This window comes from Canis lupus, chromosome 14 (assembly GCF_011100685.1).
Source record: "Canis lupus familiaris isolate Mischka breed German Shepherd chromosome 14, alternate assembly UU_Cfam_GSD_1.0, whole genome shotgun sequence".
NCBI lineage: Eukaryota > Metazoa > Chordata > Mammalia > Carnivora > Canidae > Canis > Canis lupus.
Genome location: NC_049235.1, coordinates 13,205,723 through 13,230,429, shown reverse-complemented (window position 1 = coordinate 13,230,429; position 24,707 = coordinate 13,205,723). Strand labels below are relative to the sequence as shown.

The window sequence follows — 24,707 nt, the reverse complement described above, 5'->3', positions numbered from 1 at the left end:
GCCACCTATGTTTATTGTGTGCCTATGTACTAGACCTGGAAACACAGCGATTGAAGGCAAAAGCAAAACCTATTTCCATGGAACTTCCATTTTAGTGAGGAGAAATAGACAATAAGTAAAATAGGCAACAAGCAAGATGATGACACTGCCAGGGAGAAGAGTAAAGCAGGAAATGGGTAGGGAGAGTCAGGGATGTTAGAAACGTGGCCAGAGAGGTCTTTACTGAGACATTTGAGTAAAGAGGACATTTGAGTAAAGACCTGAAGAAGAAGGAGAATTCTGGGCAGAGGAAACAACAAATACAAAGACCCTAAGGTAGAAGCACATTTGGTTTGTTGAAGGAACAGCAGGGAGGCCAGTGTGGCTGGCATACAGGGAGTGAAACTTAGAGGTCATAAAGTCAAGTGCAAACAAAGGAACATTTTGCATTAAAGAGTAACATGCAAATAACCTAAAAAAAGTATATGTTTATGTATACATATATAATCTTTCTGATTATCAACAAAATGCAAATACAAAATAAAAAATTATCAGAGAAAATCCTTGATCTCTAAGAAGACACTGAATGTGTTTCCCTCCCCAGCCCACCATGGGGGTTTTTGGACTCAAGTAGAAAAATGCTCTTATTTCCTAAGAGGAAACATTTATAGAGGTGCCTGGGTTAAGTGTCTACCTTTGCTTGAGTCATGTTTGGGTTCCTGGAATCAATGGAGCTCTGCATCTAGCTCCCTGCTCAGCAGGAAGCCTGCTTCTACCTTTGCCCCACCCCCTGCTTGTGCTCTCTCTCTCTCTCTCTCTCAAATAGATAAAATCTTTTTGAAAAAAGGAAGAAACGTTTATAAAGAGCTACAAATACATCAATAAGCATGGCAATGCTTTAGGCACATTAATTCATTATATTTATGAATTCATTGCAAACCAAGCCTACGCATTTTTAACTCTGATTTACAGAGAAGACATTGAAGCCAAGGGAGAGTAAGTAATGTTCCCCAGATCACACAGCCAGCAAGCAATGGAGTTTTGACTTTAAATCCAGGTTTGTCTGACTTCATAATCTTTTTTTAATATCTCCACAACTTCTCATGGAAGGTATAACTGTATACCCAAGTGAAAAACTTTTCTCCTTTTACTAAAAATAGTTTTGTTTTGATGCTTGAAGGAAATGGAGAGGAAGGGACATATATTTCACTGGTAAAAGTCTTTCTGGACTTAGAGACAGTAAATCAAGACACCCTAATTTAGCCTTTCTTCATATGACCTATTTTCCATTTTTTGAATAAGCATTTTTGTTCCTCTTTGAATCCTCTCTATTTATCCTTCCCAATCCCCCATTCTTCTTCCCCTACTAGTTATCTAAAATATGGTGGACAAATTGATATATAAAATGCAGGATATGATAGAAGAATAGTTTAAGGATCACACTCTATTTTAATATACTTCAGCTTTCTTGTTTTAAATCTTGTTTTAAACCAATAGGTATTTTCTGTAAAAAAAAATTAGAAGTGTTGAAAAAATATGGAGAAATAGAAAAAAAAATCACCCAGATCATATTTCCAGAAAACATCGTTGTGAATCATTTGGTCTATCCCTTTCAGTCTTTTTAATATGGATTAAAAAAAAAACTAGTAAAGATCATATTCAATGTGTAATTTAAATTTTTAAGTATTTAAAAAATATGGAAAAATACAGAGGGTAATAAAACTAATCTCCTGGATATTATATATAAGACTGTTGAATCACTAACCTCTACCTCGGAAACTAATAGTACATTATATGTTAATTAAATGAATTTAAATTAAAAAAAATAAATTAAAACAAATAAACCAAAAACAAACCTTTTAACCTTTTAACTAACCTTTTATTTTATTTTTTTTAACTAACCTTTTAAATTAAATGAATTTAAATTAAAAAAATAAATTAAGACAAACAAACCAAAAACAAACAAACCAAAAACAAACTAACCTTTTGAGCCCTAGAATTGGACTGCCTGTGTTTGAAATCTCACCCTCCATCTTGCTGAGCCACCTGTGCCTTTATTTGCTTACCTGTAAAATGAGGACAGTAAGATCACCTATGAGACAGGGTTGTTTTAAGGGTTAAATGAAATAGTGCTCTGAAAGCTTTTGGAACAGTGTATCTACCTATCAAGTGCTCCAGAAATGTTGGCCATTGTAAGAATAGCCCCCAACACTAATGAAACAGTGTTACATTTTGTCATATTTGCTCCAGATACTTCCTTCTTCTCTTTCCCTTCCCTCCTTCTTTCCCTTCAGCTATAAAGGTGCAAGTGAAGTCCCTTTTATACTCCTTCCCAAACTCAGTCTCCTTTGTTCCCTAGGCAATCACCCCTGAAATTAGCCTCCTGTTCATTTTTTTATATGTTTATTTTATTGGATGTATCAATTGTATATAAATTTTGTGTCATGACTTTTCCCATTTAACTGAAATTCTCTTGAGGGCATTTCCCTCTGTCAGAGACTTTTCATTAAACAATTCTTTGGGTTGAGATGATATACCACTGAATATTATTGTTTACTTAACTGTTTCCCTTATATTAGGTATTTAGGTTTTATTTATTTTCTTTGACAAATAACACTGGTGCACACTTTTGTCCTTACATTTTTGTATATATCTTTGATGATTTCTTGAGGTAGGATTGGTAGGCATCAAAGAACACAAACAGTCTAATAACTCATAATGATTGTGAAAATAACCTATGATAATTATGAAAAAATTGAAAATGAATCTGTAAAAAATAGAAGGAAAAATATCTGTATGCCACTGTTAAGAGATTATCACTGCCAACATACTGATTTCTAGTCATATTCCTTCTACAAAGCACACTTAAACACTACTTCCTGCCCTACACACTATATCTGGGAATATATTGTTTATCAAAGTTTGTTTCTTGTTTTTTTACATTAACATTATAGGATAACATTTCCTTGACTCATTTACTATACTTTGGGAAACATAGTTTACAAAATCTATACAGTTCTACCATGTGAAGTAGTGTAATTTCATGTAACCATTCCTCTACCGGAGACGTGGGCTGTTTCATGTTTAATTGTATTAGACAATGGTGAGTATTCTTGTACAGAACTTTGTACTCCTTACTTATTAGTTCCATAAATTAAAGTCCTGAAACTAAAAATTACTGGATTCTGGCACAAATGTATTAAAGGCACTTAATGTATATTGTCAGATTGGTTTCCAGAAACACCTGTCCTCCTGAGTGTATAATAAACAACATACATTTGTCAAAACTATTATCACTTTGCTAACTAAATACAGAAAATTCATTAATTTTTTCATTTTGACTGTTTAAAATGGATTCTTAGAAAATTTATTGCTTGAATTGATTTAGATTTTTTCCCTAATCTTTGTGTACCTAGACAATCTCTAAAATTTGGAGTTATTACACTACCATCTGATCTAACTTAAAAAAGAAAATTTAAAGAAATCTATATGTTTAGTATCATTTGGATACAGCAATGACTTTTGATGATTAGCAAAGTTTGGTTCAATTTTCAGGTAAGTACTGCATAAATGAAAGTGGAAAATTTATGACCACCTAGTGACTTTAAGCTATTTAAACCTTCACAATTAAACACCCCCTCCCTCAAATTTCATTAGGAATTTTATATTATTTTTTTTAACTAGACTTTTAAAAGTAAAATTATTGATCAGATCATCACAAACCATTTGAATAATCTGAGTTAGATTCCAGAACGGGGACGAGGGAACTAGAGTTTTCTTGAAATTTTCCTTTCTTTGCCAGTCTGTATGCTGCTTTTAATTACCTAAAGTCAAGGTCTTTTCTATAGGTAAGACTGCTATGAGAAAATTATTATTTGTGACTATAGTTGACATACACTGTACATTAATTTCAGGTGTACAACTTAGTGATTTGACAAGTTTATACATTATTCTATGTTAACCACCCAGGTAGCTACCATCTGTCCCATTATATCGCTAATATAATATCATCATCTGTTCCTTATGTTCTACTTTTTATTCCCATGATTTACTCATTCCATAACTGGAGGCTTGTATTCTCCCTCTCCCCTTCTCAAATTTGCCCAACCTCCCATGTCTTCCCCTCTGGCAACCATCAGAGTTTGTTCTTTATATTTATAGTTCTGATTCTGCTTTTTGCTTGTTCAATTTTTTTTTTTTTTTTAGATTCCACCTAGAAGTGGAATCATATAGTTTTTGTCTTTCTCAGTCTGTCTTATTTTACATGGCAAAACTCTTTAAGGCCATGCATGTTGTCTCAAAAAGCATGATCTCATCATTTTTATGGCTATGTAATATTCCAGTATACATATATATATGTGCATATTCCACATCTTTTCTTTTTTTAACCTTTTGTCTAGTGATGAACACTTAGGTCTTCTATGTTTTGGCTATGGTAAGTAATGCTGCAATAGACATAGGGGTGCATATATCTTTTCAAATTAGTGTTTTTATATTCTTTGGGTCAATACCTAGTAGTCGAATTGCTGGATCAGATGGTAATTCTACTTTTAATTTTTTGAGGAACCTCTATACTGTTTTCCACAGTGGCTGTACCAATTTACATTCCTACCAATAGTGCACAAGGGTTCCTTTTTCTTCACATTCTCACCAAAGTTTTGTTTCTTTTCTTCTTGATTTTTGGTCAATCTATCATGTGTGCAGTGATATCTCATTGTGGTTTTGATTTGCATTTCCCTGATGACTAGTGATGTTGAGCATCTCTTCATGTATCTGTTGGCCATCTGTGTGCCTTGAGAAAAATGTTTATTTAAGGTTCTCTGCCCATTTTTAAATTGGGTTATTTGTTTTTTGGGTGTGAGTTGTGTAAGTCCTTTATAGATTTTAGATATTAACTCTTTATTGAATATATTGTTTGTAAATATCTTCTCTCATTCAGTAGGTTGTTTTCTTTTTTCCTTGATGGTTTCTTTTGCTGTGCAAAAGCTTTTAATTTTGTTGTAGTCCCAATAGTTTCTGTTTGCTTTTGTTTCCTCATCTTAGGAGATATATCTAGAAAACTGTTGCTATGGCTAATGTCAGAGGAGCTACTGCCTGTGTTCTAGGATGTTTGTGGTTTCAGATCTCACATTTAGGTCTTTAATCCATCTGGAGTTTATTTTTGTGTACGATGATAGAAAGTAGTTTAGTTTCATTCTTTTACACATAGTTGTCCACTTTTACCAGTCCTCATCTATTGAAAAGACTCTTTTCCACATTGTATATTCTTACCTCCTTTGTTGTAGATTAATTGACCATATAAATGTGGATTTGTTTCTAAGATCTCACTCTGATCCATTGATCTTTGTATCTATTTTTGTGCCAGTACCATACTATTTTGATTACTACAACTTTGCAGTATATCTTGAAATCTTGAATTGTGATACCTCCAGTTTTGTTCATCTTTCTCAGAATTGCTTTGGCTCTTTGGTGTCCTCGGTGGTTCCATACAAATTTTAGTATTATTTGTCCTAGTTCTGTGAAAAATGCTATTGGTATTTGGATAGGGATTGCATTGAATCTGTAGATTACTTTGTATATATGGACATTTTGATAATATTAATTCTTCCAGTCCATGAGCATAGGATATCTTTCCATTTGTTTGTGTCATCTTCAAGTTCCTTCATCAATGTTTTATAGTTTTTGGAGTACACATCTTTCACCTCCTTGTTTAAGTTTATTCCTTAGTATTTTCTTCTTTTTGGTGCAATAGTAAAAGGTATAATTTTTGTATTTTACTTTAAAAAGTATTTATTTATTTATTTATTTATTTATTTATTTACCGAGAAAGAGAGAGAGAGATAGAGAGAGAGCACACAGGCAACTGGGGCAAGGGGCAGAGCGTGAGAGAGAATCTCAAGCAGACTCCTCACTGAGTTTGGAGCCCAAAGTGAGGCTTAATCTCACAACTCTGAGATCATGACCTAAGCCAAAATCAAGAGTCAGACTCTGAACCAGTGTCCTATAAATGGTATTATTTTTAAATTTCTCTTTCTGTGACTTCATTGTTAGTAGAAAAGTTATTTATGGAGAGTGACAAGATGTCTCACTTGGGAAAATCTGTAAATGTCATTTAACCTATGTGCACTGAATTGGACAATCTTTATTTTTACAAGGAAAAAAACTGTCCATTAGCCATGTTGTTAGGTCTTGCTCATTATATTATGAAAAAATAATGTGATATGACTCATACATTTTGGATGCATTAAAGAATAAAAAATTTGTAAAAAGAAAATATAACTAAATAAGAAATTATAGGCATTTACAGGAACTGTAGATGCACAGGTATCTCTAAGGATAAAACAAAGGAAGAAATGACAAAAGGAAATGTTACATTTGAGTCCATAAAGATGACAGTCTGCAAAAAAGGGCACCCTAAAACAAAATTAAAAGACTACAAACTCAGAAATGTATTTGTGACATATATGGTAAACAATGTGTAGTACATAAAACCTAAAAGATTGCTTACAAACCAGTCAAAAAAAAAAAAAAAAAAGATGGAGCTTTAATAGAAAAATGGCCAGAGTGCCAGTGGAAAATTCACATACTGACAAGAGAAGGAAATACATAGCCAGTAAATATATATGAAAAATTATTCAATGTCACCAATCGTAAAAATACATTTAAAAAATATTAATAAGATAGCATTTCCCTTTTTTGCCAAACTGGCAAACATCTAAAGCATTATTAAGGGACACCTGGGTGACTCAACTGTTGAGCATCTGCCTTCCTGCTCAGGGCTGATCCTGGAGTTCTGGGATCAAGTCCCACATCGGGCTCCCTGCATGGAGCCTGCTTCTCCCTCTGCCTGTGTCTCTGCCTCTCTCTCTCTCTCTCTCTCTCTGTGTCTCTCATGAATAAATAAATAAATAAATAAATAAATAAATAAATAAAATCTTCTTAAAAAATGAAGCATTATTAAATCTAGAATGATGTTAAATAAATGCTCAAACAGCTGGAAACAACTGATATAAAATTTTTGGAGGGAATTTGTGCACTATTCATCAAAAACTAAAAATACACATACAGTGCTACCCAGTGATTTCAAGTCTAGAAAGGCATCATAGAAAACTAGAAGTGTGAACAGATTATATATAAAAGGCAGTCATCCTAGAATTACTTATAACATCCAATTCCTGAGAAACAGTGCCTAATATCCAATGGTAAATTATGTATCTCCAAAGCACATAGATGTTATTAGACAATTATTAAAGCTGTGTTGTCAGAGACTTCAGTGACTTAAGAAAATATTCATGTTGTTAAGGGAAAAATAGAAGCAGGTTACAAGTTATAATTCTAGTTTTATAGTACACAGGCAGCTGACAGACCAAGAAGGAAATTCTTCAGGATGCTAATACCATTAATGGTGTCACGTCTCATTGATGGGATCCCTAGTAATTTTTACGCTCTTCCTGATACTTTCAAGTATTTTCCAAAATGTCTACAATAAACATACAGTATTATAATCAGAACGAGAGAGAGAGAGAGAGAGAGGAGAGAGAGAGAGTTTCACGGTCCATGTGGAAATGTTTATTACAAAAATAATAGAGATAGAGACACAGATCATTCAGGTCAATTTATGAGTCTGCCAGGTACATTTCTTCGCGTACTCAATTATCCGAAACTTGGGTCTTCTTTTGAACAATAGGATGATTCAAGTGAGCACAGAATTACGGAGCGAGAAGGGACCTTTGAGATCCCCCAAACTGAGGGAGGCATCAGGTCCCTTTTGCTCGCCAGGAGCGCCCACCCCCCGGCTCAGCATATTTTCAATGAAAGAAAAGACGAAGAGTACCCCAGGAGTTGTACATGGAGGAAAAACTGCTTCCTCCAGAAACAAAAGAGCTTCCTTGCCCAAGGTTACGCGTTTTCCCCCAGAATCGGCACCAACAGCAGCAGTACCTGCGGGCACTGTTACTCCAGCAGCGATCGCGGCCGCGGCGGGCCCGGCACTCCCCGGGGCGCCCGGTGCAGCAGGTCCCCGACCCCGACCGGCCTCTGCGGGGGGTGCGGCCGCCGCCTTCGTGACACAGGCGAGGAAACCGAGTCGCGGACTGCGCCGCCACTTCCCGGCCGCCTCCTCCGCGCCGCCGCGTCTCGCACGAAGCCGGGCCGGTCGTCGCTGCGGTCCTCGGCGGGGCCGCTCCCGGGCGCGTCCGTGTGCGGGCGCGAGGCGGGGAGCAGGGCCTCCAGGCGGCCGCCGCCGGGCAGACCCCAGTCGCCGAGCGCCCCCCCCAGCGGGCCCGGGGACCCCCCGGGACGGCCGCGCCCGGCCGCAGCCCCCGCCCCGCCCCGCCCCGCCCCGCCCCCGCCACCTGCGCCCGGGCCCCGCGTCCCCGCCCCGCGTCCCGCCCCCGCCCCCGCGCCGCGCCCGCGCCCGCGCCCCGCGGTCCCTCCCTCCGGCGTGACGGGAGCACCGGCGCCCGCTGCCGGGCCGCGAGCGCAGCCGAGCTTCCCCGGCGGACCCGAGGGGCGGGCGAGCGGCCGGCCGAGCGCCCCACCCGGGACAGCGGCGGCTCGGAGATGCGGCTCCTCGCCCGGGGGCCGGCGCGGCGCGGGGGCGGGGGCGGGGGCGGGGGCGGGGGCCGGGGCCGGGGCCGGGGCCGGGGGCGGCGGGCGGGGGCTGCCCGCGCCGGGCTCGCGCCGCCCTGGAGCGCCGCCTGGATCTGCTGCTGGGCGCTCGCCGGCTGCCGGGCGGCCTGCGCGGGGGACCTGCCCTCCCCCGGCCGCCCGCTTCCGCCCTGCCTGGAGGTGAGCCGCACCTGGTCCTCTACCTGGAGCTCGCGGGGGGCGGGGGCGGGGGCGGGGGGCGAGGCCGGCGCCGCCGCCTCCTGCCGTCCCCAGCTCGGGGCCCTGGTTCGCCGCGGGGGTGAAGTTGCCCGCCGGGGCGCCGGCCGAGAGGGGGCGTGTGGCTCCGCTGCCTTTCGGGGGATGCTCCTCTGTTGGCGCCCGCGTTCGGAGGGCTCCCAAGGACTTTGCGGCGCCCCCTTCCGAGTGCCAGGCTTCAGGACCCGGGGCCTTGGCAGAGATTTCAGCAAGTGGGGTGGCGAGGAGCCTGGGGGAGCCCCGCTGGGGGAATCTGGAGACCCATCCCTTCACGGCTGTTTCAGGGAGCCGCGTGGTGTCACGAGAGGGCTTCGCGCCCCCCGCGCCCCCCGCGCCCCCCGCGCCCCCCGCGCCCCCTTCCCTTCCCCGAGACCCCGCAGGTCTCTACAGACCCCTTCTTCCCAGTCGCCCGCGCTCGGCTGCCTCATGAGGCCCCGGGGACCTGCTCGGCCGGTGTGTGGGATCGCTCGGCATCCTCCTGGCACAATGTGGATATGAATTAGGGAGAATAAAAGAGTGTGTGCTTAGGACGGAGGCGGGTTGGTTATCTAGAAAATGAGAAAAGACAGAGCGAACATGCTCGTTTCGGGAGGTGTTCATCTGGCTGAAGCACGGCCACTGTTTATTTTGTACTTGGAGATTATTGTTGATTAACAGCCAAAAAGAATAAATCACGGGTGATGAGATTTTCTCCTGCTTTTAGGGGAACTGGATTTAATGTGCCAAAAATTTACGGGGGGTGTCATTGGTACTTGTAGTGGGTGCGTATCTTTCCTTTTAGTGTTCCAGAAAGTGCAGCCTCTTAATGAAAATCAATGAGGGGAAGGAAGCAACATTTCTGACCTACTTTGAGTGATTATGTTGGGCAGGATATGGGGAGTGGATACTGCTTTTAGGAAGATTGCTAGGAATCAGGGTGATGGTTCATTTTAATTTTTGTATAGCAAAAATAGGTTAGCCAATAACCCCTCCGGGAAGACAGGCCAGACCCTGTTGCTTTGTGTGTGGTGCTGTAACTTTTGAATTTTACCCAGGCTTGAATTATAGAGTATATGTGTTCTGGACATCGTCCATCATCCTCAGAATTTCATCTTTCTCTCCCATAATACGAGTCCCAGGATAGACTGAAATGAGAGTGAATCAAATCAAAGGCATATGTGGGAGCACGCAGGAATGTTGCAGTCGGGGAAATCAGGGCAAGCTCTCAACAAACAGCTATGTTTAACTTCAGAGTTTATCAATATAGTTAGTAGTTTAATCTGTGCTCTTCAACTTCACCTATCACCTGGGAAGGATCCATTCTTCCAGATTTCCACAGAAAGCTGCTTCTTGGACATCCTCAGATCGAACAGTTCTAACAGGACAAACCTAAAGCCTAGCCTCCAGCCCCTGGCCTCAAAATGCACAACGTACCTTTGTTTTTGTTTTTGTTTTTTTTTGAAATGAAATGTCTTAAGCTCTTTTCGACACTGATTCTTAATAATGAAGAATCTACTTGAAATGTTAGGGTGAAAGTTAAGGCCAGAGGAGGGATGCTTTTTGCTCATTACAACTAGGCTGATCATTGAGACGTTCACATGGACCACACATGTACACCTAGAAAGAACAGAGTAAGAGCCTGCAGCTGAAAAAGAAATGCTGAAACGAGAGGCGGGAAGATGACAGAAAGTTCAGGAAGGCTCTCTTCAATTCCTCCCAGCTCTTTGTTGCACTGACTTAGAAATTACACTGACTCAGTTCCTTGAGATCTCTTTTGAATTCCCCCCTCCCCCCATAAAAAGCAGAAATGCATGACTCATATAGGAGGCTAGTATTGAGCTTGCCTGTGGCTTGTGATTTTAGAAATGGTGATGCACAGATGCATTGATATTCTTCTTGGTGACTGACAACATTTGTGAGATGTCTGAGAGTGAGAGGTTCCTTTGGAAATAGGAGAGGCCAACCAGTCTCACAGGGGCTGACTCCGCTTTTGGGCATCTGGTCTAACTAGCCGAGACAGTTTTATGGAACTGATTATTGTTTCTCTCTGACATTGTTTTTAAGAGGAAAGGGAGAAAAGCCGGTGCTGTTCAGGCTCTGAGGGTTAGGGCCTGTTTGTGCTGGGAGGTAGGGAGGAGGTGTCCTCTGAGGTAGAGTTATGGAATGGTGGGCTAACTCTGGTGAACAAAGTCATAAAGTAACTGTTTTGTGTTCGCTCTTACCTGTTTATCCCTTTCTACAATTGAGTAATAGAAAAGGAGGCGAATGTCACGCAATAGAACAGAAAACTATGTGCTGGGAGCAGAGTGAGAGGGTGCAGTGAGGATCAGAAGCTGGAAACTAAGACCAGCTCTTTATAATGAGAGAGAATGTTGAAAAGGATGGAAAAGTCTGTGATTTTAAAACTCACTGTCCTCCTGTGGTTTGAGTCTCACCCTCATCAGTAATTTTTATAAAAGTAGACATGATTAAGTTCTGTAGACTGATTTTCCTTGCTTGGTTTTAGGGGAAAGCAAGGGAAGACAAAAGAGAGGCCCAGGAAATTGGCCTGGGGCCAATCAAGTTTTAATTGCCAGAGTTCAGGAAAAAAAAAAAAAAAAAAGACAATTGGGTTATGGGTGACGTTTCACTTAGGTTTTTGCAGAGGATGGGACTCTGAGGTGAAACTCACCAAGTACAGCTTCCTCTGTCAAATCATGGGATTACAGAGCTGAAAAGGGGAGAAAAATGATGACTTTGGAATGAATGCTCAGCTGGTAATCAGATCAGCAGGGTGGAAGCCCAAGCGCATACAGGAAAGCTATAGTTTTAGAGACAGAAATAAAAAAAATAAAGTCAGTGTGCCTGCAGAGGAAGGACAAGAGGATGTGACTTTCATAAATGGTGTTGAAAGAAAAAAAAATACGAAGACTGGATGTCAGAAAGCGCAGAATTAATTTCTCAGGCTGTGCATGGGAAAACTTATGAAGGATAAGCATCCTCTGGGTTTCTTGGCACCAGTTTTTTTGCTTGTAGAATGATAGTTATAAAAACAGACCTACCTATTTCTATTGGGAGGATGAGATTAACATAAATTAAAGGAAAAATATCCATGGAAATGTGAAAGTTGATTATTGCTGGATTAGTAGACCTGGGTCCTGATATTTCAGGAAGGGTCTTTGGGGAGATTTCAGAGGTTCAGAAGATAGGTTTATCCAAGAATGGAATGGAATGGAATTTTTGACTCATTGAATAATCGGACTTAATGGGACTGCCAGAGGCAAAAAAAAAAAAAAAATAATAATGATAAGGGCCAACAGATGATTCAGAGATGGAGTAAAAGTATTAGGAGATACAGTGCATGAGAGTAAAAAGAACTAAGTGGATTATGTATGCATTATTTAAATTTGGAAAATTAAATCACAGATTAGCTTGATTCTTAGTTCACTGCTCTAAAATCCTGCATAATACAATTCTACTGGTCTCTGAGTCTTGAGAATGATGACTTTTTGCAAACAGTTTTTATTCCTTAGGCATTTATTGAGCTTATGCTATGTGCCAGGCAACATGTCAGATGATGGGAAATTACAAATTAGAAAAATAAAATTTAATTGGGTAAGGATGAGACAGAAATGTAAACAAAGCAGTGAAGTGATTTGGGGTCATGAGAGAAGAAAGAAAGGGTCACATCTAGTTAGATCAGAAAAGGCCCTGTAGAAGAGGTGAGTGAGATCTGAAAAATGAGGAGGTATTTGCCAAGCAAGTAGGGATGAGATGTGAGTGTGGGCTCAGAGGACATTTCTGGTGTAGATTGAAGGGGCACCTGAGTAGTTCCAATGGTTGAGCATCTGCCTTTGGTTCAGGTTGAGATCCCAGGGTCCAGGGATTGAGTCCCTCATCGGACTCTCCACAGGGAGTCTGCTTCTCCCCTTGCCTATGGTTTTGGCTCTCTCTCTGTGTCTCTCATGAATAAATAAATAAAATCTTTTAAAAAAAATCCCACAGTTTGAAAAAGGGCAGAAAGACAAACTGTGTTGTGTTACAATAGGTTGTAGCTGGTATGTAGCATGCTATGGAGAACTTAATGAGATGGGTCTGCGAGGCAAGCAGAGGAGGCTTGATCCTAGGGGGGCCCTATGTCATACTAAGAAGCTGGCCCTCATTTGGTAGATGATGAGGAGCAGTGGAAAAATGTAAAGATCAGGAGCAACAAAAAATGCTTTAGTTTGGCACCAATATGGAATCCATATTAGTGTGGTAGGAGACTGAAAGAGGTGAGACCTACTAGGAGCAATTGCAGTGGTCCAAGTAAAGGATGACAGGTCTCAGTTAAGGAGTAGCAATGAAGACGGCAAAGGGGGCATGCTGTTGGAAGGTAGAATTTCCAGGGATTGGATGTGGAGGGTGAGGGAATGAAAGGTCCTGGCTTGATGAGAAGATGGTACCTCTAACTTCTGTGAGGAAGACAAGATGAATAGCTTGGTTCTGGAGAGGTTGACTTAAAAAAAAAAAAAATTATTCATGAGAGACACACAGAGAGAGGCAGAGACATAGGCAGAGAGAGAAGCAGGCTCCCTGTAGGAGCCTGATATGGGACTTGATCCTGGGACCCTGGGACAATGCCCTGAGCCAAAAGCAGATGCTCAACCACTGAGCCACCCAGGTACCCCTGGAGAGGTTGACTTTAAGTAGAGTTGCTCAGTAGGAAGTTGGGTATCATGCCATGTGGCTCAGGAGCCTGGTCTGGGCTGATAAGAGAAATCACTTGAATAAAAGGCATGGTTGAGACTGCTTTATTGGATGTGATCATTCAGGGAGTGAGAACAGAGAGGGCAAAAGGTAAGACTTAGGTTTTACCAACATTAAAGGTGGCAGAAATGGAGGCATTGGCAAAGGAGACACGTAAGTAATGCCAGAGTAAGGGAAACGGACAGTACAGATTGCGAGGAAGGTGAGAAAAGCCTTTGAAGGAAAAAAAAAGAGATGGTTCTGGTGTCATTTGACCAAGGAAACTCAAATAATATGAGGACCGAAAAGAGAAGATTGAATTTGACCTTTGGGTTTCTGGTACTCAATGCCAGGGTGATTTCTGTGAAATGGTGGGGATGGCTTCAGTGTTAACTGGGAGGTGAGGTGGGGGTGATAGAGTAGAATTTTATTATACAGCCTTTGTGGGTTATATAATGTAGGTAAGAGACTGAGTCTTCCAAGTCCATGTAAATCAGAAGAGTTGCAAATGGCCATATATTCTGTTTCAGACTTGGAGAGCAGCAGTTGAGACGTGTCCTTCAGCAGGCAGCCTCTGAAGGTCATGAGCTATGGGTTAGGGTGTCAGGGATTCTAAAGTCACACTGTCTAGAAAGGGGTTAGGACTCAGCCTCTGTTTTCAAGCAGTTAAGATAATTAATCTTGCCTCTTAGGCTTGGGGAGGTGATTTTCCATTTCAAGTTCTTGTGCTCAGAACCGTTTCTCATGTTTTAGGCAAATGTGAACAAGTATTCACACCATCAATATTTACAATGTAAAACTAAGAGTTGACAGTTCTGTGAAGTGTCATATTTTAGCACAAGGGATGGAAATAGCAGAGCATAGTATAGAGTGGCACATTTTCATATCATAGTATATTCTTCAGAAGTGTCTTGGATCTTATAATAATTCTTTATTGTCAGAAAACACCAGTCAAGTTTTGGTTGTCTTTTCCTTCCCCCTGAAGAAACCATGGGTAATTCTTGTCCCTTTTCACATTTCTTAATCTAAATTATGTGTACTGTTTCAGTATTAAACCCATATTTATTGTGTACTTAAGTACCAGGTACTGGCGGTAGAACAATGAACAAAACATATGGCCCTGCCTGCATTGTGGTTTATAATCTCTTCGGGGCAGAATCAAAATATCACCCACCATATAAACATGTTTGCCATAGTGATAGGGTGGGAAGTTGCTGTGTGCAGTGGGAGTGTATAGCCATTCTAGTCTGGGGTAAGGGATATTCCCAAAAAAAGACGTTTAGGTTAGGACCTAAAGGATGAGTAGGATTTTGGATGAAGGTTGTGCTTGGTGATTACAGAACATCTCAGACAAAGGAAGCCTCCTGGTGGGGATCAATTTCTGTATCCTTCTTTTAACCCCACAACCCTTTAACTGCTAAAGACAAAGGATCTTTTCTCTGAATTCTAATCACAGCCCATTGTTTACCCTCTGGCATGTGTATGCTGTTGTACAAATGTTTTGCACATACAGGACCACCCTGTATGGATGGGTGAGTTGTGCCCTGTAGAAGGGCACCCAACAGTGGAGTCAGGTGAGAGCTAGAATCCATCCACTGTGTGTGTGGCCAGCCAGCTGTCCTGGTACAGCTCTGTATTCCTCTGCAGGAAGGAGTACCTATACCCGTTTCATAGGTCCAGAAGGGGCACCTTTTTCTAAGTCCTGCAAAGGTCCATACCTGTACTAGAGGCTCTGAACACCCTCCTCTTCTCCCCTCAAAGTACATGATAAGCTCACTGAGGGCAGGATTTCATCATCTTACTCAGCAAACAGTGATTAGGTATCTTTATGTGTAAGACACTTGAAGGTTTTAAAGATGAGTAAGATGTAGGTCCTCTTTTCTGGCAGCACTAATCACTGCCTTGAAAATAAAGTAGTGTGGGTGGCTTCCACCTTTTCCATTATAAAAAGAAATTGATCTTTGTAGTACATTTAATCGTAATTGACATCTTCTCTCAGTTATACCAAATTTAAGACTCTGAAATAAAAACCCAGTGATCAGGATATATTGAAGTTTACTCTCAACTCAGTTTATAGCTCTGGAATTCAGGATACTACTTATTGCTTATTCAAATCTTCACTTTTTTTTTTTTTTCAAATCTTCACTTTTATAGGTTTTTTTCTTCTAAGTCCTTGGTTCTCAAAATGTGATCCTAGGACTAGCAGTGTTAAAATTACCTGGGAATTTGTTAGAAATGGGATTTCTTGGGCTTTGCACCGCAGTCTGTTATAACCATCTCCCCAGGGGATTATGCTGTACCCTGAAGTAGGGGAACCAGTGTCCTAGGTATAAGGTGAGGAATACAGTTAAGTTGCCTGAAACCCAGGGATCTCATTGTTAAAGCTCCTTCAGCTGCAACTGAAGCTGACTTGCTTTTTCTGCAGGGCATTTTAGAAACTCCTACAGTAATCACATCAAATAGAGCATGAGATCCTCCCATTACCATCAAGTGTATCAGCAAGCATTTCTTTGTTATCTTCTATACACTCAGAAGGAGGCCAGTTGCTGCTAATAATACAGGATGCAGAGGACATCGTCATCCCTCTCTAGGAGCCTAACGCCTGATGGAAAAACCATCCACTCATGAAAATTAATGAATGTTTTTTCTCTGAAATAGACATTGGAATAGAAAAATGGTAATATTAAAAAAGTATGGTCAGCCTTCTTGGTAAATGTCTGCCAATAATTGCTACTTATGGGGAGGAGATTGTTGCATATATCTTTTGCTCCAACTGCAAAATGTCTTCTTGTTACAGTAGATGTATCAAGGGCCATCAAAAATTAATTCACACCTGAGCTCTGCCACCATGTGCAAATCAACCTCTTTGAGTCATTTTCTGAAAATGGAGATGGTAACTCCTGCCTTATCCATATTAGAGTTACTGGGAGAATCTGGTGCATTTGAAGATACTTTGCAAATTTTAATGCAATGCCAGGTAGTAGTTACTATGCTTGTCTAAGTTAAGAACAGTGTTTCTGAGGGGATGGATGGAAGTGTGAAAGGCTGGAAAGTGGAGAGGAAAGTATTTTTGCAGGAGCATTTTTCCTAATTATGCAAGTTGTGCATTGTGAACATTTTAGAAAATAAAAGGAAGTATTAAAAAAGTCAGCTCTAGTTCTTCCACTTGGGGTCATTTTCTACTTACATGTTTTCTTTTTCAAAACCACACAAGTGAGTGCATAGTATATCTCTTCCTGTCTTGTAACCATTTTCCCATGGCAATAACACTTTTTTGTAAATATTTCCATAATAGTGATAAAATATCTTAAGATGGTATATTGCAAAATATTGCTTCATTTGAATGTCTGCCTTGGTTCACTTACAAGTCATTTACTTCACCATTTCACCGAAAATCACTCTTCTAGGTCAACAATGACCTCTTCTTCACCAAATCCAGCTGTTACTCCTCATCTTTACTTGCTTTGTCAGAAACTCTGGACCTGATCGCTCTGTCACTGCTGAGACTTGGATTTGTCTTCCAAGCGGTTTTTCTCTTGCTTCACTGTGATTCTTCTCTGACATTCATAGTTCTGTCTCATCTCCTTGACTTCTTTACACTGGGGCTTTTCAGGCCTTTATCCTTGGCCCTTTTATCTTTTTTGTCATCCTCATGCTCTTGGTGATATCATTTGGTTTCTAGGCTTTATATACCATCTCCATGTGGATAGCTCTCAGACTCATATCTCCTGCACAGAGCTTTCCCTGGATTCCCAGGAAGCAAAGCTTGGTGTCTTGACTTGGATAGTTACTTCCAAGCTGACATGTCTAACTGAGCTCCTGTCATTGCTCCAAACTTACTCCTTCCTCATTTCCTTTGATGAGAATTCTTCCCTTCCAGTTGCTCAGGCCTAAAACTTTAGAGTCTTCACAGACTTCTTTTTCTCCCACATCGTATATCCAGTCTATCAGTAAACCCTATTGTCTCTGCCACAAGATATATTTGGTCAGAAATTTTCACCTTCTCGACCACACCACCATCTTCTCTTGCCTGAATTGTAACTTCCCATCTACATCTTCTTTAGTTTGATCTCAACAGAGCAGTAAGAGATCACATAAAAACAATTCAAAACAGCATTATGCTACTGCTCAAAGCTCTTGTAAGGTTTCATTCACAACCAAAGCACCAATGGCGGCTGACAGGACCCAATAGGATCCAGCCTCTATTAAGCCTCTAATGAGGCTTAAGAAAGGCTGTTTCTTACTACTCTCTCCATTCTTCACTTGGCTTCAGCCTCCCGAGTCTCCTTGCTCTTTCTGGAATGTGTTGTGTGAGCCTTTCTCAGGAGCCACCTCTTTGCTCTTCTTGGACCTTCCTTCACTCAGGTGTTTGCTTGGCTTTCTCCCTTGTCTGCTTCTGGTTTCTGCTCAGCTGTCATCTTCTCTGTAAGGCCTTTTCTGGGCACCTGTTGAAAATAGCACCCTCTTCCTTTCTATCCTTATTTTTTGCTTTTATTTTTCTCCATAGCACTTTTCAGCATCCATTATAATATATATTCTAATTATTTGTTTTGTTTTTATGACCCCCCCCCCCCAATAAATTACAAGCTCCATAAAGACAGGCTACAATCTATATTCTCTCTCCCTCTCTCCCTTCCTTTTTCTTTCTCTATTTCAAAATAAGCTGCTTTACCCCTGACCCCAAACAATGCTTGACATAGTAAATACATAATAAATGCTTGCTTGCTGAATGAATAAACTTAATTTTGCGAAACTAAGGTTTTTAATTGTAATTTTAAAATGTTATAATTACACAAAACATTTGTCTGAATTTCTTATTACGGAAGCTAGATTATTTGTAGTAGAAATCTTAGGTTGAAGGTTATGAACTATATCCTGGCCAACATTGAAAATTGTTATTTGTTACTAATTTAATGGTGGAAAATGCATCTCACTGATGTAGTTTATATTTCTTTAATTGCTACTGAGGGTCAATATTTTTCATATCACTTAGCTTTTTATATTTCACTTTTTGGGGAGTTTCTGTTTTCACTTAATGTCTTTCTTACATATATGAGCTCTTCATTTAGTAAGGATAACATTCAATATACATTGAAAATATTTTTCCGCCTGTCTACATGTTTTGAGATAATACCCAGAGAAAGCAAATAATAATTATTATTATTATTTTTCAAATAATTATTTAGACCTTAAAAGTGTATATGAAAATACTTAATGTATCAAATAGGAATAAACTTAATTTTTAAAAGTGGCGTTTGGTACATAGTACCTCATTAAATTCCTACAGTAAATGAAATCTATCATCTGTTTGGCTGACAAAAATAATGAAGCAACTGCAAAGTGACTAAGAGTTCTTGGGCTTGGATTGACAGTCTTTTGTTCTAAGATTCTGTGTTTGAAATTTCAAGATTGCCCTAATTCATTATCTGTTACTCATTTGCAATGGCCATTGACATGCTTGTTCATTTAGCATTTTATGCATTCATATTATGAGTTTCTCTCACTGGAAAACTAGTAATACATAAGTCTATGATTATAGTATAGATGGGTTAAGTGCTTTGTAGGGGTCATGCACAGGGTTAAACAGAAGCACAGAGAAAGGGCAACTAAATCAGATTAAAGAGCCCTGGCCTCACAAAAAGTTCTGTTTGAGCTGAGTTTTGAAAGATTTCCAGAAGTGTATTCTGGGATGCACAGAGGACAGTGTATCTCAGTCAAAGCAATAGGCTGAGTAACAGCCCAGAGGAGTGAACGCCTATGACCACATCAAGGGCTAGAGTGAAGACACATAGGTAGGAGTGGCACAAGATGAGTAGGCTGTGAGGAAGGCAGGAAACCTATGGGGAGCCACTGACAGCAAATTGGAAGGATTATTCTGCTGGTGAATGGAGGACTATAAAAGAGGGATCTTAACGGAGACAAGAAGATCAGTTAGGGGACTCCATGGGGAGAAAAGGAAGAGCTAAGCAACTGATGGAAGGGGGGGAGGAGGGTGGCACTGGATGATGATACATTGCAATCTCCCGTGACTGCTGGGTTTTTCCTCTTGGGCTACTGGGTAGATGCTCAGCCTTTCATTGAGATTGAACATTTAGGAGGAGGAGGAGGAGGAGGCTGGGTGTCTGGAAGAAAGAGGATGAGTTCATTATAGACATCCTGAGTTTAAAGTGCCCCAGGTACATCCAAATAGTGCTCTCCCAGAGACAGCTGGATGTCTGCGAGTGCAACAGAGAGACAACTTGTGAGCCAGGAGCCCAGGAGAGGTACTTGAGACCTTTGGTGTTGATGAGGTCATCTGGATTCTGAGCATGCAGCAACAGCAGTGTGCTGAGGAGACGGCTCAGGGAAACACCAGCATTTAAAAAGCAGAGTGGGGCACCTGGGTAACTCTGTGGGTTAAGTGTCCAACTCTTAATTTCAGCTTGGTTTATGATCTCATGGTTGAGGGATCAAGCTCCTTGTTGGGCTCTGCACTCAGGGGATCTATTTTAGATTCTCTCCCTCTCTTCCTCTCCCTCTGCCCCTTCTCCTTGATCTCTCTCTCTCTCAAATAAATAAATCTTATAAAAAAAAAAAAAGAGCCAGGAGAATGAGAAGCAATTGAGAATGAACCTGAGAAGGTGCAGCAGGTAGAGTGAAGGCACAGAAACTGGCTCAGGGTAGCTGACCAATAAATCTGGAGAATGAAAGAGTTTTTTTTTTTTTTTTTTTTTAAGATTTTACTTATTCATGACAGACACAGAGAGAGAGAGAGGCAGAACACAGGCAGTGGGAGAAGCAGACTCCATGCAGGGAGCCTGATGTGGGACTTGATCCTGGGTCTCCAGGATCACACCCCAGGCTGAAGGCGGCACTAAACCATGGACCACTGGGGCTGCCTGAGATGTGGTGGTTCTTGATGTTCAGTAAGGCATTTGAAATGTATCCTTGGGCCAAGAAGCAGCAGTATATGCTGAATGATGGTATAATTAGGCAGATTGTTGGCTGTTTGAACAAATGTACCCTACGGTTATTAATTTAAGGAATGAATGCTAATCTGAAGGAAGGTCTTTTGTGTAATGCTAATCCTCCTCATCCACAAAGGATACATCTCAAGATACCCAGTAGATGCTTGAAACCCTAGACAGTACTGAACCCTATATATACTATGTTTTTTCTTATACAAACCTTCCTGTGACAAAGTTAAAGTCAAAAATTAGGCTCAGGGCACCTGGGTCACTCAGTCAGTTAAGTGTCTGCTGCTGCTCAGGTCCTGATTCTGGGGTCCTGGATTTGAGCTTTGTGTTGGGCTCCCTACTCATCAGGGAGTCTGTTTCTACCTTCCCCCCTCACCCCTCCTCCCCTTTTGGAGTCTCTTTCATAGCCTCTCTCTCTCAAGTAAAATCTGAAAAAAAAATTAGTAAGATTAGCAACAATAATAAAATATAACAATTATAACAATATACTATAGTGAAAGTTTTGTGAAAGTGGTCTCTCAGACTATCTTACTGTACTGTACTCTTCTTCTTGTGATAATGTAAGTTGATAAAATGCCTATGTGATCAGGTGAAGTGAAGTGAATGATGTAGCATTAGGCTACTATTGACCTTCTGACTATACATCAGGAGGGGAATTGTCTGCTTTTGGATGTAACAGAACCACGAATAGGGGGGCCTACTCTACCTTTGGTGTTAGTATCTAATCTCTGAGCTGTTGTTGTTTTACTATTTAATCGATGTTTGGATTTGGGAAGGCTTAACCAAATTTTGTAAAGTCAGAAAGCTGGGAAAGATGCCTAATGAGTTGGAAAGCAAAATTGGGATTTAAGATGATTTGTAAGGCTAGAATGATGGGCAAACATAATTGTTAAATCTGGACTGTTCCTTTTTGATACTAGATGTTTGAACAATTTAGATGTTCAAGCACAGGATGAGGAAGTCTTGCTTTAAAAGTACTTTTGAAGCCACAGATGTCACGTGGCTGCTAAAAGCAATGATGGGGTATGTGTCTTAGGTTCTATTAATAGGAGTAGAGTGCTTGGCTCATAGAAGGTAGACATTTAACTTAGGTTAGTGATTCAACCTAAGTGTAATATTTGAAGAGGGATATTGATTGACATATGGAGATGTTGACTTGATGTGCCAATTAGGAAATGAACTATTTGGAAAGTATGTCCAAATACTTGAGGACTGACTTAAGGAATTAAGGATGGTTGGCCCTGAGGAGACAAAGGAATCATGATAGTGAGCTTCAAATGCATTATGTGCAGTCATGTATGAGAGGCATTGGTATAATGTTAGAGGATGAAATGAAGATTGGTGGGTAATAGGCAGAAGAATGCAGAATTGAGTTCATCCAAGAAGGTGTTTTATATCTCTAGAGCCATGAACTGTTTCTTTGTACTTTGAAAGTTGCAGGGTTCCTGTTTTGGACAGACTGATGGTCTAGGTCACATCTATGAGTTCTGGTTTGCTACACTGTGCCTATATCTTGTGGTGGATTTAAGGGGTAGTTGGATGACTGCTCAAGGTTATATACATTCCTAATGTAACAGCAAGAAGATAAATCTTTAATCCTTGGTGTTTCAGTTCTAGGATACATTCATTCTTGATCTGTCATATTTAGCAACTTTTTCTAATATTGCAACAGTGTAAACATAAAACAATGCCTTTGGTGTTTAACATCCTAAAATTGAGAGTGGGAAAAATTGGCCATTTGAAATTTAAGTTTGATGTTGACTTCTATTTGGTAATATCCTTGGCATATCAATAATGCATACAAGGAAATAACTTGAGCCAAAGTAACAGTAGATGCCTAAACATATCTGGGTTTGTTATGCCAGGGAAGTGCTTCCCTATCTAAAGAGCAGATAAATATTAACACTATTTGCTCAGGTTTTTTTATGATTCCTTTTTGTACATTTGATCTTTTGAAAATTAAATGCAGTATGTGTGCATCTATAAAAATGAGGCAATAAAAATACTCAGAATCCCACCAAATAACACACTACTCCTAACATCTTAGCATTTGTAAGAGGAATAATAAATAAGAACAAGAGCCAGGTACTACTTTAGGACACTTTGTTTATTAATTAATTAATTCATCCTCCAGACTCTGAGATTGGTCTTCATACTACCAGGATGGCTGAGTTACTACTTGTGAGGCCCAGCTGTTACCCCAGTACCCACACTTGTAACCTTCAGGCTACCCTGTTTTTATCACATATATCAGGTGTCTTTGCATGTATTTCTTTATGAATATACATGTATATTTACAAAATGGGAATGTTCTGTGTAGTTTGGTAATCTACCTTTTTATTTTATTTATTTTTTTTTTGGCGTTTAACAATATGCTGTGTACTTATTCCTTAGAGTTTGATGCCTCTAGAATTTTATTCCATCCTTAATGTAAGGTAAACCTCTGACTTCATTTCCTAAATAACCAGTTTTTGCAAATAGTATCTTGAACAATTCATAATTCATCCTTTCTCCATTGGTTTGTTTTCTATACCATCTATTGTGTTAGTGGGTATATGTATGCTTCTTAATGTATTATTGTATTTGTAATATATGACATGTATATTCAAAAATAATTGCTTTCTTTTGGACTACTTTCTGTACTGTTGATTTTTTTTTTTTTAACCAAGGTTGTACACAGAATTTTATCATAGGATTCTATAAGATACTTGTGTCTTTTCTTTCAAAGATTTCTCAGCTGTTCTCACTTCATGTAGTCTTCGGGTTCAACTTCAGAAGAATTTTAAAAAATTAAGAAACCTCACTGGCATTTTCTCTTGGATTCTGTTAAATGTTTTAAGTTATTTAGAAAAAATTGTCATCTTTATAAGCTTACATTTGCATTTGAAGATGTAGTTGGCTTTGGCGCCTGAAATATACTGTACTTTTCATGAGCACTAACTTTATATTCCCAAGTATTTTTACTATTTTTTTTCTGGCAGCTTTCCCCTAATGTCTTTTAATTGAATTTTTCCTGATCAGTTGAAAAGCCATTGGTTTTTTAAAATGAATCATATATCTAGTCTCTTACACAGTGGTCTTAATTCTAATATTTTGTTAATTATCTTCAATTTTCTTGATAACAAGTACCACTTATTGAGTAGTTAAATGTGTGAAGCACTTTACTTTTATTCACAGTAATCCTCACAGCTATCCATCCTTCTGCTTTTAGACTTCAGGAAACTGAAGCTCAAAGGCAATTAATAACGAGAACGATGTCAAAAATGGTGAGCTATAAGGCTGGGGTACCTGTGTCCCCAGAGACCTTGCTTTCCACTGAACTTCACTGCCTCCCACTCTGCTACACAGAACTGGTCTACACTTACAGCTCTCCACAACTGCTTCTCTCAGGCCACGTACTGAATCTTACTAAGTGCTCCCACCAAGCACCCATTTATGATCTTTTTCTCCTTTAGTCATTTTTTTAAAGCTTTTATTTTTATTTATTCATGAGAGACACACACAGAGAGAGAGAGGCAGAGACACAGGCCGAGGGAGAAGCAGGCTCCATGCAGGGAGCCCGATGTGGGACTCGATCCCGGCTCCAGGATCATACCCCGGGCCGAAGGCAGACGCTCAACCACTGAGCCACACAGGCGTCCTCTCCTTTAGTCATTTTTTAAAAAAGATTTTATTATTGAGAGAGAGAGAGCACTCACAAGCAGTGGAGAAGAGCAGAGGTAGAAGCAGACTCCCCACTGAGCCAGGAGTCCACTGGGAAACTCCATCTTAGGACCCGAGAGCACAACCTGAGCTGAAGGCAGATGGTGAACCGACTGAGATCTCAAGGTAGTGATCCTTTCCTCATGTGTTTTAGATGGCTATCCTCTGCTTCAAGGTAGATGTTAGTGTTGCACATGTTTTCACAAAAAGAGCTCTTTGTACTGCTGTGTTTCACTCACAGAGGTGTGTAAGTGGCCATGGCCATCAGTCCCCTTCTCTTGAGGATGAGGTATCTGTGCAGAGTCCCTAGTCCAGTTTCTCTTGTCTGGCAGAGACATGCTGATCAGTTGAGTGGGGTGGGAGGCTCATTCTGTCTCTACTAGATTCTTGTTTGGGAAAATTTTCTTAGAAGAAGAATTTTTTTTTTTAATATTTTTTTAAAATTTATTTATGATAGTCACATAGAGGGAGAGAGAGAGGCAGAGACATAGGCAGAGGGAGAAGCAGGCTCCATGCACC

At 40.4% G+C, this 24,707-nt stretch overlaps 1 protein-coding gene across 1 annotated transcript in view; it reads left to right on the top strand.

Annotated features, from left to right (window-relative positions):
- Positions 1–8,641: 8,641 nt before the first annotated feature.
- Positions 8,642–24,707, top strand: part of ELAPOR2 (endosome-lysosome associated apoptosis and autophagy regulator family member 2) — a 170,852-nt gene continuing 154,786 nt past the window's right edge. The window contains exon 1 of the mRNA XM_038556669.1: positions 8,642–8,769. The gene's annotated coding sequence lies outside the window, so the exon portion shown is untranslated. The remainder of the gene's footprint in view (positions 8,770–24,707) is intronic.